Source organism: Ranitomeya variabilis, chromosome 1, assembly GCF_051348905.1.
Source record: "Ranitomeya variabilis isolate aRanVar5 chromosome 1, aRanVar5.hap1, whole genome shotgun sequence".
In the NCBI taxonomy this organism is placed as follows: Eukaryota; Metazoa; Chordata; class Amphibia; order Anura; family Dendrobatidae; genus Ranitomeya; species Ranitomeya variabilis.
Genome location: NC_135232.1, coordinates 511,584,495 through 511,598,442, shown reverse-complemented (window position 1 = coordinate 511,598,442; position 13,948 = coordinate 511,584,495). Strand labels below are relative to the sequence as shown.

At 42.6% G+C, this 13,948-nt stretch overlaps 3 pseudogenes; all 3 read left to right on the top strand.

The window, feature by feature from the left end:
• Positions 1-982: 982 nt before the first annotated feature.
• LOC143801334 (U2 spliceosomal RNA) lies at positions 983-1,202 on the top strand (annotated as a pseudogene).
• Positions 1,203-9,805: 8,603 nt separating this feature from the next.
• On the top strand, positions 9,806-10,025 carry LOC143801343 (U2 spliceosomal RNA; annotated as a pseudogene).
• Positions 10,026-13,222: 3,197 nt separating this feature from the next.
• LOC143801331 (U2 spliceosomal RNA) lies at positions 13,223-13,447 on the top strand (annotated as a pseudogene).
• Positions 13,448-13,948: the final 501 nt, after the last annotated feature.

Below are 13,948 nucleotides of genomic sequence, written 5' to 3'. Positions count from 1 at the left end.
GCCCCTTGCTATCAATACTTAGTGCTTTAATTTAAGTAACCCATGAGTAGTTCTGCCATACATACCACATTTGTGACAGCATGATTTCTTTTGTAAAACATTGTCTCCCTCTCGTGGACCACTGACTTTTAAATTTGGTGTATATGTATTTAAAGAAAGGAAAAATTGTGTCTGTGCTGATCTTGAATATGCTGCCTATCTACACCTGTGTGAGTATTCTAATGCTTTCTAGCAACCAGGTGCGCTGCCTGCATTAGATAGAATCTGTGCGCGGAATCCTCACGTGTCACAATGGGCCCTTGGCCATGGTCTGGAACCCTCACGTGTCACAATGGGCCCTTGGCCATGGTCTGGAACCCTCACGTGTCACAATGGGCCCTTGGCCATGGTCTGGAACCCTCACGTGTCACAATGGGCCCTTGGCCATGGTCTGGAACCCTCACGTGTCACAATGGGCTGGAACCCTCACGTGTCACAATGGGCCCTTGGCCTATAAAAAGCAGTGTGGTGGCAGTTATCTTCAGTCTGCTGCTGGAGCAGCGGCGGGCAGCATGGTGATAGGTAGGCAGCAGGGTCTGTACCCGGCATCAGGAGAGCTAAGGGAAGACAGCTGCTCGCTTGTTTGTTTTTTGATTTTCCCTCTCGCACACCTCTTCCTGGCACTCAGTAGTGCACATTGGAACAAAGGCTTGGAACAAAGGGGGAGGGTTACAATAGGTGGTGTTATGCAGATTAAAAACCAGTGGCTCACAGCGTGAACAAACAGCAGAACTGTCATTGTGAAGGTGTCCGGTTTGCTAAAATGTCCTCCTCAGGGCAATCTTTTCCTCCATCTCCCCAAAGGGTATCATTGTTAGGCCTTGGTGCGGCACAAGTGCGAAACGATTTCTGGTTATTGCTTCTCGGCCTTTTGGCTAGGATTAAGCATCAGTGTCAGGCCTCGGTGTGGTGAAAGTGCTTATCCATATGTGGTTATCGCTGCTTTGCCTTTTGGCTGAAATCGTCGTTGTCGTCGTCGCAGCCGCCACCACTCAAGATCAAGTGTAGCATCTGTTCTTATCAGTTTAACATCTGATACGTCTCCTATTTGGGGACCATATAGTAAATGGATTTTTAGAACAGGGAGATGGAAAAAGAGCTTGCTCTGTCCACTCCACGCATTGAGCCGTTTTTGCGGTATCTCCGGGAACACTGCACTCCTTCTCTGATCCGGCTTCCAAATACAGATTGAATTGAAATCAGCACATGTTGTGCTATAACCCATTCTGTGAATTCTTTTCAGGATCAAAGTTGCACATTTCAGATGCCAAATGCATTTTGCTTGATTTAACTTGACCAATTGCAACATTTTCTGTGCGCATTGTTTGCCCTTATGCATGTCAAGCATTGTATTGCGTTCAATATGAAATCTATCAATCAATCAATCTCTCTTTACTGGTTGCAACCGGCGTGTGAAGATGTGGACATGTGTTTGGCCTTTGTTACAGTGTTGCAAATAGACCATCTACAAAGTTAGGCCCCTTGCTATCAGTACTTAGTGCTTTAATTTAAGTATGAAAAGGAAAGAAAACTGAGGAGCCAGCTCACTGATCCTGAAGAGAAGCACGGAAGCAGTCCCAATAAAACGTGGTGAATAGAAAAAAACGAAATTTCCAGCTTGCTCTTGATAAAATATAAATCTTTAATCCAAATGGTTAAAATAGCAGTACAAGCTCCATGGACCCACCATGAACCCCTGAGGGTGAGCGACGCGTTTCGACTGGCGAGCAGTCTTTATCCAAGCTAATTTACCCCACACAGACACCGTTATTTAAGGACCCGACAGCCAATAAGATTTATATATACAAATCACATGGTATAATCAATGCACAGGTCCTGAAAATATGTGAATGAAACACATAAAAATACAAAAAAATATGAAAAAATATATATATACAAGAATGAAACAAATGAGAAACAAATATGTACAAATATAAAAATAACAAACATAAATTAATCTGCAAAATAATGACGGAAATCAATAGTGAAACATAATTTCATTTCTGCGGTTGAATCCATCAGGAAATCTTGTGCCCAGCATGAAAATCCAATATGCTTCACGGGTGAGTAAAGTTCTATGTAAATCACCCCCACGGTGAGGTTTATTAACCTTCTCAATGCCAGAAACTCTGAAAGATGAAATGTCACGTGAATGATAATCTATAAAATGTTTGGCTGCAGAAGAAATGTTGCGATTAAAATTCCTTTCATTAGAAATGTCATGCAGATGCTCAGAAACACGAGTTTTTAACTTGCGAATAGTGCAACCGACATAAGATTTATTACAGGCAACACAATCAATTTTGTATATTACAAAGCGGGTATTACAATTAATAAATTTATTTATATAAAAAATATTGGAACCCGTATAATCAGTAAAAGATTTGGTGGTAATCATTTGTCTGCAGGTGGAACAATTACGGACATTACATTTATAGCTACCTTTACAACTCAGCCATGTAGGTTGCGGTTTCTCAGAAATAAATAGACTGGGTGATAAAATATTCCCAAGAGTGGGTGCTCTCCTAGCTACAACATTGCATCCATCTTGTAAGATTTTAAATAGAATTGGATCTTCATATAAAATTGGAATAAATTTATTAATGAGAGTTTTAATTTTGTGAAATTGAGGACTATATTGTAAACAAACAAATGGTTTGTCAATCTTTTGATTGATAGCTGAATTAGTACTAGATGCAACATTTCTATTATCATTTATATTACTGTTCGAAATATTACCTGAATTGTCCGTTACATCAGGATTCAAGCGAATACCAGGAGATGCAATGTTGAGGGCTCTGTTAAGCATCCAGTTGGGATAACCCCGTTTGTTGAATTTGACGCAGGACTTGGCAAGATCTTGTTTCAAAAAATTATTATTGTTACAATTTCTCTTCAGTCTAATGAACTCACCAACCGGAACCGAACGAACAGTATGTCTGGGGTGGCTGCTCTTTGCATGCAAGATAGAATTCCCTGCCAATGGTTTAAAATAAGTTTGAGTGGATATTAATTCATCTACCACACCCGTCAGTTCCAAATCAAGAAATGAAATTTTAAATTTATTATGAACAAAAGTAAACCTGATATTGAAATCATTATTGTTGATATAGAAAATGAATTCCGGTATGGCAGATACATCGCCCCTCCAAATAATGAGTGTGTCATCGATGTATCTGCCATACCAGAATATGTGGGAAGAAAAATGATTAGAGTGGGAAAATAAAAAATGATGTTCCCAATACGCCATAACCAAATTTGCCGGGGAAGGTGAAAACTTCGCCCCCATTGCAACACCGGTGCACTGCAAATAATAAGAAGACAAATATTGCCTTAAAAAAGAGAGAAAATATAGCACCGCTGAAGTGCACTTACCCCTCGTGCGTGGCGAGCATCCAGATCACTGAGACTAACTCCGTCCCGGATAGTCGGCTCATGGAGGGTGCAGCATACGAGGAAAAAACTGAGCAAATACCCGAAAAGGGAGAAGAAAGAAGTAGCGCACTCCTCTTGTCCAAACAAGTCTTGATTTTTATTGGGACATCTCACAAAGACAGGCGGGTGGGAGAAAACATGCTGGAAGGTGAAGGACTACAGCTGTTTCGCGCAGCGAGCGCTTCTACAGGTCCCGATGACGGGCGGCTGTGAGGAGGAGAGATTTGTAGTCTGTGCAGACGTAATCACGTCCCCCTCATGCCGTACATCACAGGTGGTACTAATTAGACATTTGTTACTAGCGATACACAAATATAAATACATTTAAAGTTAAAATACACTAATTCTAATTAAATTTAATGTTAAAATACACAAATTTTAATGAAATTTAAAAGAAAACCCCGAGGGGCAAACACGGAGAGGAAAATAGATGAATACCTAATATTAAACATAGCAGAGACGAGAAGGCGTTCTCTTTTGATCAACAATGGTTTGTACAATGTGAGGGTACAGCCATGGGTACGTCGGTCGCATGTACCCTGGCAAACCTGTATCTCGCATTTTTTGAGGACAAATATGTCTATTGTAATACCAACCCTTTTTTGAAACACATAAAATTATTTATTCGTTATGTGGATGATGTTTTAGTAGTCTGGGACGGTACAGCAGAAGATTTTTCACACTTTGTGCAATACCTATCAGACATAAATACTATGAATATGAATTTTACATCCCATTATGGTGACCAGAATTTGGATTTTCTAGATGTCAAAATCACTATAGAAAATAGTAAAATAGTTACTGAAGTTTTTCGCAAACCCACCTCTTCAAATGCGCTCCTTCATTTCCAAAGTGCTCATCCCTTCTACACAAAACAGGCCCTGCCGTTTAGTCAATTTTTAAGGGTAAGAAGGATTAATAGCACGGAAAGGGGTTATAAAAAAGGATCGGAAATATTGTATAAGCGGTTCACAGAACGCGGGTACCCACGTCCTCTTTTAGATGCAGCCCTGACTAGGGTAAGAAAAGAGACTTCTAATGGTAAGAAATCGGAGAAACACAATAACACCAGTGAGGCCAAACAGTTCATTTTTAGTTTTAAATATGGCCCTATGGACACATACATCAGGTCCATAATCAGAAAAAATTGGCATATTTTGGGTAGAGATGTGGAGCTAACTGAGAGACTCCAAAATGGCCCACTTTTTGCTAGTAGACGCAGTAGAAATATAGGCGACTTACTGGTACAGAAACGTATTACTTCTGACCACACAAATTGGCTCAATAGAGATGTCCCCAAGGGAAACTTTAAGTGTGGACATTGTAATTTATGCCCTCAACACATAACGGGTAACACCATTCAAATAGGACCAATAAAGCACATAGTCAGAGATTTTATTTCCTGTAAGACCACTTACGTGGTTTATGCCATTTTTTGCCAGTGCGGTTTTTATTACATAGGCAAAACCATTCGCCCATTGTATATCCGTATAAAAGAACATTTTGCATCAGTCCGAACGGGAAAAGGGGTGCCACGCTTAATAAATCATGTTAAACAATGCCATGCAGGCAATATTCATGAATTATCTTTTGCGGGCATTACACGCGTCTTTTCACCAAAATCAGGGGGCAATTTAAATCGGCTTCTTTTGAGATGTGAAGCCCGTTGGATTATGCGTACTAACGCTACGGGCCCAATGGGGTTAAATGAACGGATTGACATGTCCGTCTTTTTGTAATGATCCGACACACATCCCTTTTGAAAAAATCCATTTAAGTATATATATAAAAAAACTTTTTTGCTTTTTTTCCCTTTTTGGGTAAAAATAAAAATAAAAATAATGGTATTTTTTTCCCCCAGTTTGTTAGGATAGACCGTATGCCTTCTCGTCTCTGCTATGTTTAATATTAGGTATTCATCTATTTTCCTCTCCGTGTTTGCCCCTCGGGGTTTTCTTTTAAATTTCATTAAAATTTGTGTATTTTAACATTAAATTTAATTAGAATTAGTGTATTTTAACTTTAAATGTATTTATATTTGTGTATCGCTAGTAACAAATGTCTAATTAGTACCACCTGTGATATACGGCATGAGGGGGACGTGATTACGTCTGCACAGACTACAAATCTCTCCTCCTCACAGCCGCCCGTCATCGGGACCTGTAGAAGCGCTCGCTGCGCGAAACAGCTGTAGTCCTTCACCTTCCAGCATGTTTTCTCCCACCCGCCTGTCTTTGTGAGATGTCCCAATAAAAATCAAGACTTGTTTGGACAAGAGGAGTGCGCTACTTCTTTCTTCTCCCTTTTCAAATAATAAGAAGAGTTGAAAGAAAAAAAATTGTGAGTCAACAGAAAAAAAGTTACTTGCAACATATATTGAATCAAATCCTGTGAATAATGACTGTATGAACGTAAATGAAATTCCAACGCCTGAAGTGCTAAATTATGAGGAATGCACGTGTACAAAGAAATTACATCGCAACTGAGCCATGAAAAGTCAGCTAGCCATGTTTTATGTGCCATTACATCAAACATTTGGTGTCTCTAATATGACATTTGGTGTCTCTAATATGCCCTGGCAATTTCAAAACTAACGGCTGCAATAGAGAGTCTAACCACTGACCCATGCGTTCATTTATAGATCCAATGCTGGAAATTATCGGACGCATCGGAGGACAGTCGTGGTTTTTATGGATCTTGGGCAAACCGTGCATTATTGGAGTCACGGGATGTGAAATTATTAGGAAATCCGCTTGTTTTTTGGATATAACACCTAAGGATAAACCATCTTGTATCATATCATCCATTTTCTTTTTAAAATTAATGGTGGGATCCGAACTTAGTTTACTATAAGTGGTAGTGTCCAATAGTAAATCCATAATGGCTTTCTCATATTGGAGAGAGTACATGATAACAACCACTCCTCCCTTATGACTCATTTTTATGGTGATGTCCTTCATGTCCTGGATCTCTTTAATGATATTTCTTTGTTTTTTTGTCAAATTTGATGTGCATGGTGCCGATTCTCCATATTTGAGTTGTTTAAGTTCCCGTTCGAGAACTTCTTGAAAGCGATTCATGCAATCTGCTCTGGATTGAATTGGGTAAAAAAAAGGATTTTTTAGTTTCAGCTGATTAGACTGATTAGTAGGAGGATGGGAAATGGTGTCATGATCCTGCAATTCTTGTAATGTCAATAAGGTTAGTTGTTCCTGAAAATCAAGCGAATGAAATTCATTTTTTGTAATGACAGTCTGGTCGTCACAAATATCAGGATCGTCAGCCCAAAAATGTTTTTTTACCGTTAGATTACGGACAAATTTATTAATATCCATTAAAGTGGTAAATAAATTAAAATTGTGATCTGGAACAAAATTAAGTCCATACGACAACAATTTTAACTGTTCATCAGAAAAATTACGGGAAGAAAGATTTAATACATTATTAGGACTTATTTCGGTATAAATTTCTTCTGGCGTGTTTGCATGCCAGAACTGCCTTCTATGTTTCCGGCCGCCACGCCTTTTGCGTTTTTTGATTTGTTCATGCTCTTAGTAGTACCGCATGCAGAAGATTCATTTAAAGACGCATCTGACACACTGGAACCATAATCTCCAGAGTCTCCTTCGTGAGAACTAAAACTGACATATCTCCTAGAATATCTCCTTTTGTAATTGTTCTGTCTTAAAATAGATTTAGGAGTTTTAGAAAAGGAATCCCATTCATAGACTTTATTGGATGTATAATCCTCCAAATCACGTTGGAATTTTCGCTTTTTTCTAAGCATAATACCATCCTCTAGTTTAGTTAATTCATCCTGAATTTTTGTAAAACATATATTTTCATCCAAAACAACATTGTGAGAGTTCAATTCACTTTTAGCACTGTCAATGTCTTTCTGTATGTTAGATAGTTTGAGTTCTTCATGCTTAATAATCAAGCGCATTAAATTAAGTGAACATGTGCTTAAAATTGAATTCCACTCATTTGAGAATGTTTCACTAAAGTTGGTGGTAGATTTTTTCTTTATTCGTAAGCCTCTGGGAATCATGTCCTTTGAGACATAATTTTGCAACGTTGTTAAATCCCACCAAACTTTAGTTTCTTGAATCATAGATTTTTGTAACTGAGCAAAAATGTCTGTAACATCCACAGAATCGCCGTTGGTATATGGCACATCAGAGAATACTTGTGCAGCCTTCTGGGCACGATTTCTAGCAGTTTCCGCCATATTGCAGTAAAAATATATTGTGCAACAGAAATTTTCTCAAAAAATCAAATAAAATAAAATAACAATGAATGAAAATCAAGGATATACGTTATCCTCATGAAATAGTGGGGTGGTGGGTCCAGAATTGAGGAGCCAAGAAGTATGGATCAGGTGCAAGGCAATCGGCATCACATGAAAAGGAAAGAAAACTGAGGAGCCAGCTCACTGTTTGTAGCTAGGAGAGCACCCACTCTTGGGAATATTTTATCACCCAGTCTATTTATTTCTGAGAAACCGCAACCTACATGGCTGAGTTGTAAAGTAGCTATAAATGTAATGTCCGTAATTGTTCCACCTGCAGACAAATGATTACCACCAAATCTTTTACTGATTATACGGGTTCCAATATTTTTTATATAAATAAATTTATTAATTGTAATACCCGCTTTGTAATATACAAAATTGATTGTGTTGCCTGTAATAAATCTTATGTCGGTTGCACTATTCGCAAGTTAAAAACTCGTGTTTCTGAGCATCTGCATGACATTTCTAATGAAAGGAATTTTAATCGCAACATTTCTTCTGCAGCCAAACATTTTATAGATTATCATTCACGTGACATTTCATCTTTCAGAGTTTCTGGCACTGAGAAGGTTAATAAACCTCACCGTGGGGGTGATTTACATAGAACTTTACTCACCCGTGAAGCATATTGGATTTTCATGCTGGGCACAAGATTTCCTGATGGATTCAACCGCAGAAATGAAATTATGTTTCACTATTGATTTCCGTCATTATTTTGCAGATTAATTTATGTTTGTTATTTTTATATTTGTACATATTTGTTTCTCATTTGTTTCATTCTTGTATATATATATTTTTTCATATTTTTTCGTATTTTTACATGTTTCATTCACATATTTTCAGGACCTGTGCATTGATTATACCATGTGATTTGTATATATAAATCTTATTGGCTGTCGGGTCCTTAAATAACGGTGTCTGTGTGGGGTAAATTAGCTTGGATAAAGACTGCTCGCCAGTCGAAACGAGTCGCTCACCCTCAGGGGTTCATGGTGGGTCCATGGAGCTTGTACTGCTATTTTAACCATTTGGATTAAAGATTTATATTTTATCAAGAGCAAGCTGGAAATTTCGTTTTTTTTTTATTTAAGTAACCCATGAGTAGTTCTGCCGTACATACCACATTTGTGACAGCATGATTTCTTTTGTAAAACATTGTCTCCCTCTCGTGGACCACTGACTTTTAAATTTGGTGTATATGTATTTAAAGAAAGGAAAAATTGTGTCTGTGCTGATCTTGAATATGCTGCCTATCTACACCTGTGTGAGTATTCTAATGCTTTCTAGCAACCAGGTGCGCTGCCTGCATTAGATAGAATCTGTGCGCGGAATCCTCACGTGTCACAATGGGCCCTTGGCCATGGTCTGGAACCCTCACGTGTCACAATGGGCCCTTGGCCATGGTCTGGAACCCTCACGTGTCACAATGGGCCCTTGGCCATGGTCTGGAACCCTCACGTGTCACAATGGGCCCTTGGCCATGGTCTGGAACCCTCACGTGTCACAATGGGCTGGAACCCTCACGTGTCACAATGGGCCCTTGGCCTATAAAAAGCAGTGTGGTGGCAGTTATCTTCAGTCTGCTGCTGGAGCAGCGGCGGGCAGCATGGTGATAGGTAGGCAGCAGGGTCTGTACCCGGCATCAGGAGAGCTAAGGGAAGACAGCTGCTCGCTTGTTTGTTTTTTGATTTTCCCTCTCGCACACCTCTTCCTGGCACTCAGTAGTGCACATTGGAACAAAGGCTTGGAACAAAGGGGGAGGGTTACAATAGGTGGTGTTATGCAGATTAAAAACCAGTGGCTCACAGCGTGAACAAACAGCAGAACTGTCATTGTGAAGGTGTCCGGTTTGCTAAAATGTCCTCCTCAGGGCAATCTTTTGCTCCATCTCCCCAAAGGGTATCATTGTTAGGCCTTGGTGCGGCACAAGTGCGAAACGATTTCTGGTTATTGCTTCTCGGCCTTTTGGCTAGGATTAAGGATCAGTGTCAGGCCTCGGTGTGGTGAAAGTGCTTAACCATATGTGGTTATCGCTGCTTTGCCTTTTGGCTGAAATCGTCGTTGTCGTCGTCGCAGCCGCCACCACTCAAGATCAAGTGTAGCATCTGTTCTTATCAGTTTAACATCTGATACGTCTCCTATTTGGGAACCATATAGTAAATGGATTTTTAGAACAGGGAGATGGAAAAAGAGCTTGCTCTGTCCACTCCACGCATTGAGCCGTTTTTGCGGTATCTCCGGGAACATTGCACTCCTTCTCTGATCCGGCTTCCAAATACAGATTGAATTGAAATCAGCACAAGTTGTGCTATAACCCATTCTGTGAATTCTTTTCAGGATCAAAGTTGCACATTTCAGATGCCAAATGCATTTTGCTTGATTTAACTTGACCAATTGCAACATTTTCTGTGCGCATTGTTTGCCCTTATGCATGTCAAGCATTGTATTGCGTTCAATATGAAATCTATCAATCAATCAATTTCTCTTTACTGGTTGCAACCGGCGTGTGAAGATGTGGACATGTGTTTGGCCTTTGTTACAGTGTTGCAAATAGACCATCTACAAAGTTAGGCCCCTTGCTATCAGTACTTAGTGCTTTAATTTAAGTAACCCATGAGTAGTTCTGCCATACATACCACATTTGTGACAGCATGATTTCTTTTGTAAAACATTGTCTCCCTCTCGTGGACCACTGACTTTTAAATTTGGTGTACCGTATATACTCGAGTATAAGCCGAGATTTTCAGCCCAAATTTTTGGGCTGAAAGTGCCCCTCTCGGCTTATACTCGAGTCATGATCAGTGGTGGGGTCGGCGGGTGAGTACTGTCATATACTTACCTAGTCCCGGCGTTCCTGTCGCTCCCCCTGCCTGTCACACGGTCTCCGGGTGCAGCAGCTCTTCCCCTGAGCGGTCACGTGGGACCGCTCATTAGAGAAATTAATAGGCTGCTCCACCTCCCATAGGGGCGGAGCCGCATAATTCATTTCTCTAATCAGCGGTGCCGGTGACCTCTGACAGAGGAAGAGGCTGCGGCACCGAAGACCAGCTGTCCGGGGGAAGGAGCGGGACGCCGGGAGCAGGTAAGTATCTCATAGTCACCTGTCCTCGTTCCACACGCCGGGCGTCGCGCCAGCTTCCCGGCGTCTCTCCGCTCTGACTGTTCAGGCAGAGGGCACGATGACGCATATAGTGTGCGCGCCGCCCTCTGCCTGATCAGTCAGTGCAGAGAGACGCCGGGAAGATGGCGCCGAGGAGCTGCAAGCAAGACAGGTGAGTATGTGTTTTTTTTTTTTTATTGCAGCAGCAGCAGCAGCAGCTATGGGGCAATAATGGACGGTGCAGAGCACTATATGGCACAGCTATGGGGCAATAATGGTGCAAAGCACTATATGGCACAGCTATGGGGCAACGGTGCAGAGCACTATATGGCACAGCTATGGGGCAACGGTGCAGAGCACTATATGGCACAGCTATGGGGCAACGGTGCAGAGCACTATATGGCACAGCTATGGGGCAACGGTGCAGAGCACTATATGGCACAGCTATGGGGCAACGGTGCAGAGCACTATATGGCACAGCTATGGGGCAACGGTGCAGAACACTATATGGCAGCTATGGGGCAACGGTGCAGAGCACTATATGGCAGCTATGGGGCAACGGTGCAGAGCACTATATGGCACAGCTATCTATGGGGCAACGGTGCAGAGCACTATATGGCAGCTATGGGGAACGGTGCAGAACACTATATGGCAGCTATGGGGCAACGGTGCAGAACACTATATGGCAGCTATGGGGCAACGGTGCAGAGCACTATATGGCACAGCTATCTATGGGGCAACGGTGCAGAGCACTATATGGCACAGCTATGGGGCAATGGTGCAGAGCACTATATGGCACAGCTATGGGGCAACGGTGCAGAGCACTATATGGCACAGCTATGGGGCAATGGTGCAGAGCACTATATGGCACAGCTATGGGGCAACGGTGCAGAGCACTATATGGCACAGCTATGGGGCAATGGTGCAGAGCATTATATATATGGCACAGCTATGGGGCAACGGTGCAGAGCATTGTATATATGGCACAGCTTTATGTGGAGTATCTATGGGGCCATAATGAATGGTGCAGAGCATTATATGTGGCACAGCTTTATGTGGAGCATCTATGGGGCCATAATGAACGGTGCAGAGCATTATATGTGGCACAGCTTTATGTGGAGCATCTATGGGGCCATAATGAACGGTGCAGAGCATTATATGTGGCACAGCTTTATGTGGAGCATCTATGGGGCCATAATGAACGGTATGGAGCATCTATTTTTAATTTTGAAATTCACTGGTACCTGCTGCATTTTCCACCCTAGGCTTACACTCGAGTCAATAAGTTTTTCCAGTTTTTTGTGGCAAAATTAGGGGGGTCGGCTTATACTCGGGTCGGCTTATACTCGAGTATATACGGTATATGTATTTAAAGAAAGGAAAAATTGTATCTGTGCTGATCTTCAATATGCTGCCTATCTACACCTGTGTGAGTATTCTAATGCTTTCTAGCAACCAGGTGCACTGCCTGCATTAGATAGAATCTGTGTGCGGAATCCTCACGTGTCACAATGGGCCCTTGGCCATGGTCTGGAACCCTCACGTGTCACAATGGGCCCTTGGCCATGGTCTGGAACCCTCACGTGTCATAATTGGCCCTTGGCCAATGTCTGGGACCCTCACGTGTCACAATGGGACCTTGGCCATGGTCTGGAACCCTCACGTGTCACAATGGGCCCTTGGCCATTGTCTGGAACCCTCACGTGTCACAATGGGCCCTTGGCCATGGTCTGGAACCCTCACGTGTCACAATGGGCCCTTGGCCATGGTCTGGAAACCTCATGTGTCACAATGGGCCCTTGGCCATGGTCTGGAACCCTCACGTGTCACAATGGGCTGGAACCCTCACGTGTCACAATGGGCCCTTGGCCTATAAAAAGCAGTGCGGTGGCAGTTATCTTCAGTCTGCTGCTGGAGCAGCGGCGGGCAGCATGGTGATAGGTAGGCAGCAGGGTCTGTACCCGGCATCAGGAGAGCTAAGGGAAGACAGCTGCTCGCTTGTTTGTTTTTTGATTTTCCCTCTCGCACACCTCTTCCTGGCACTCAGTAGTGCACATTGGAACAAAGGCTTGGAACAAAGGGGGAGGGTTACAATAGGTGGTGTTATGCAGATTAAAAACCAGTGGCTCACAGCGTGAACAAACAGCAGAACTGTCATTGTGAAGGTGTCCGGTTTGCTAAAATGTCCTCCTCAGGGCAATCTTTTGCTCCATCTCCCCAAAGGGTATCATTGTTAGGCCTTGGTGTGGCACAAGTGCGAAACGATTTCTGGTTATTGCTTCTTGGCCTTTTGGCTGGGATTAAGGATCAGTGTCAGGTCTCGGTGTGGTGAAAGTGCTTAACCATATCTGGTTATCGCTGCTCTGCCTTTTGGCTGAAATCGTCGTTGTCGTCGCTGCCGCCACCACTCAAGATCAAGTGTAGCATCTGTTCTTATCAGTTTAATATCTGATACGTCTCCTATTTGGGGACCATATATTAAATGGATTTTTAGAACAGGGAGATGGAAAAAGAGCTTGCTCTGTCCACTCCACGCATTGAGCTGTTATTGCGGTATCTCCGGGAAAATTGCACTCCTTCTCTGATCCAGCTTCCAAATACAGATTGAATTGAAATCAGCACAAGTTGTGCTATAACCCATTCTGTGAATTCTTTTCAGGATCAAAGTTGCACATTTCAGATGCCAAATGCATTTTGCCAATCTGCCCCAGTGTCCAGCATTGCCCCAGTGTGTCCAGCAATCTGCCCCAGGGTCTCCAGCATTGCCCCAGTGTGTCCAGCAATCTGCCCCAGTATGTCCAGCATTGCCCCAGTGTGTCCAGCAATCTGCCCCAGTGTGTCCAGCAATCAGCCCCAGTATGTCCAGCATTGCCCCAGTGTGTCCAGCATATTGCCCCCAGTGTGTCCAGCAATCTGCCCCAGTATGTCCAGCAATCTGCCCCAGTGTCCAGCATTGCCCCAGTGTGTCCAGCAATCTGCCCCAGGGTCTCCAGCATTGCTGCAGTGTGTCCAGCAATCTGCCCCAGTGTCCAGCATATTGCCCCAGTGTGTCCAGCAATGTGCCCCAGTATGTCCAGCAT